General features: G+C 47.8%; 1 protein-coding gene across 6 annotated transcripts in view; it reads right to left on the bottom strand.

Moving 5' to 3' along the window:
• Positions 1 to 2,884, bottom strand: part of LOC106874330 (potassium/sodium hyperpolarization-activated cyclic nucleotide-gated channel 2) — a 531,661-nt gene that overhangs the window by 295,171 nt on the left and 233,606 nt on the right. The gene's annotated exons all lie outside the window — the stretch shown is intronic.

Genomic DNA, 2,884 nt, shown 5'->3' with positions numbered 1-2,884 from the left:
TGCACCTCTCCTCATCTATACCCCAGCATTCCACCTGGATTACTACTGGATATACATATGGATTTCACTGGACTCTTCCGTTGATGAAAAATCGCTCCCATACACCACGACGTTTGAACCTTTTTGAACTTTTTTGAACCTTCTGTTTTTTTCTTATTCTGTTTTTTGTTACTCTGTTTTCTTTTAATCCGTACGTTGTTACTTTGCCTCTTTCCATTTCTTTTCGTTTTCGTCTTCTTTTCTTCTCCTTTACTCTCTGATTCTTCTTTTTTCTTTCTTTTCCTTTTTATTTTTCTTCTCTTGCCTTTTGAATTTTTTCTCCTCACGACTTTTGAATTTTTTTCTCCTCACGCTTTTGAATTATTTGAATTCTTTTGAATTTTTTGAACCTTTATACTCCGTACGTCATTATTTTGCCTTTCTCTTTCCCCTTTCTTTTCTCCTTTTTCAATAATGCCCGATTACAAATCTTTCCTCCTTCACCTTCACCACCGCCTAAAGAAACACCTTTCCACACTTCTTTTCTGCTGCTTTCAACCTTCTATTAATCTTTCCCTACTAATTTTCAAACAAAAAAACACGGTTCTCTAGCCACGTTTAATTTCTCAATCGCTGCCTTCACCACCGCCTCACCCCTAAAGGTTTCCGCCTCTATCTTCACCCCACTTTCTACTCTGCTTCAGCGGTCCTACCCATACTCCGTACTACTTCATACCGCCTTATGCGCGCCACCGTTCGTCCAAATCTCTCCAAAATACACACCATCGACCGCCTTCTCCCTTTCGCTTATTCCATCTTTCACCTTCCTATGCACACTCTACGCTACATAATCCATGTAAATCATATCTTCCATAAATTTCTAGCTCGCACTAAACAACGTAAACTCCACTCACACCTCCATTCCGTCACACCCGATGCCACCCCTCCCCGATACACTTCCCCTCATCTTCACCTCAACCCCTCCGTTACTTCAAATCCCCCACACACTTACCCCTCCTCTCTCTGCTCCCAGCCTTCCACTACCCCACACACCCTTCCCACATCTAACCCATCTACCCCTCCCAACTTCAGCTTGTTGTTACCATTCGTCCTGGTTTTCACCTCTCTAAGGCGGAACGCTCTCTTCTTCGTAGGGGTCTGTGCTTTACCACCATCACTCCATCCAGTAACGAATTTCAGACGCGTGCTAATATTCATAGCTTTGTGCGCCGTGTCAGGCTATATACACTGTTTCATAACACTCCATCTGCATCTAATGAAGAGGACTGCTTCACCGACCTGGGCCACCGACCATCCCACTAGATGCTAGCTCCTGGCCAGTTTCAAGCAGTCGATTATTTTGCGGGCAGTTGTCAAAGTGTTGTGGACCGGTTTATCTTTCGCGGGCGTCCCCGATATCTGAACATCTCTCCAGCTGAATTCCTGGCCCTTCGATCTCTCCGACGACGCAAAACATTATCATAAGACCAGCCGACAACGGTGGTGCCGTGGTGGTGTGGAGCGCAGACCTCTACAAAGTTGAAGCTCTCCGTCAACTTCAAGACATCTCTTTTTATTGCCCTCTACCCTCCAATAGACGGTGTCTTCAACTATTCATGACCTCTTCTCCTCCTCCCGTCTCCCTCCCACCGCCTCCAACCTCATTGTCCGCACTCCTCACACCCCCACCATTTACTTCCTTCCGAAAATCCACAAACCCAACAACCCTAGCTGCCCCATCGACTCCGCCTGTAACTGCCCCACGAAACTGATCTCAAAATACCTGCACCGTGTCCTTGGCGCCCTAGTGGCTTCCCTCCCCACATACATCCACGACACAAACAATTCTCTTCGTCTTTTCAACTCTTTCTCCTTCCCTCCTGGCCCCTCTAAACTTCTCTTCACTCTTGATATCAAGAGTCTATATACGGTGATCCCACACCACGAAAGACTTCTTGCCCTCAAACACTTCCTAGACCTTCGACCCCAACCTGACACGTCTACACTTCTTCGTCTGGCCGAACTTGTTCTCTCCCTCAACTGCCTCTCGTTCGCGGGGGAGTTTTACCAAGAACCTCGGGAGTGGCCATGGGAACGAGAATGGGCCCCAACTATGCAAACCTGTTCGTTGGCTACACTGAGACCCAAATAAGTTTTGGATCTCCTGCTCTTTCTGTCCTTCTCTGTACATCGGTCAAACGACACGCTGCTTGGCTGACCGTTTCGCGGAGCAGTTCCGAGACATCAGACAATTAGTCTTCTCTCTTCGCTCCTTTGCTCCATTTGGACTCAACTTTCATCCCCTCTTCCTCTGACTCTCCTCCTCTCCTCTCTTCATCTAACACCTATTTCCTCTCTTCATTCCTACTCACCCCTCTCTCCTCTCTTGCCCTGACACCTACTTCCTCTTTCTACTCCTACCCACCTTCTCCCTGCATCAATACCTCCATCCACATCCCACTCCTACATACCCCACACCCCAACACCGCCACTACCACAGTTCTCGGGAGTGGTCATAAGAACGAAAATGGGCCTCAATTATGCGAACCTGTTCGTTGGCTACATTGAGACCCAAATAATTTTTGGGTCTCCTGCTCTTTCTGTCCCCTGTACATCGGTCAAACAGGACGCCGCTTGGCTGACCAATTCGCGGAGCACCCAACATCACGCCACACCACAGACCACCACGCCACATCACATCACTCCACACACACTAGCACTGACCACTTCCCAGCACCTACACCATCATCCACACACCCACACATTACAGAAGCACACACACGTACACATCTACACGTCAAAGTCACCAGTACCCACCCACACGCGCACACACACTCTCACATACACACAGGCACGCACACCTTCGTTTTGGAATCTCCAATACTTTATCATCTCCATTTCTTCC

The sequence above is a fragment of the Octopus bimaculoides genome, chromosome 2 (assembly GCF_001194135.2).
Source record: "Octopus bimaculoides isolate UCB-OBI-ISO-001 chromosome 2, ASM119413v2, whole genome shotgun sequence".
Classification (NCBI taxonomy): Eukaryota; Metazoa; Mollusca; class Cephalopoda; order Octopoda; family Octopodidae; genus Octopus; species Octopus bimaculoides.
This window is presented reverse-complemented; position numbering and strand designations above follow the sequence as displayed.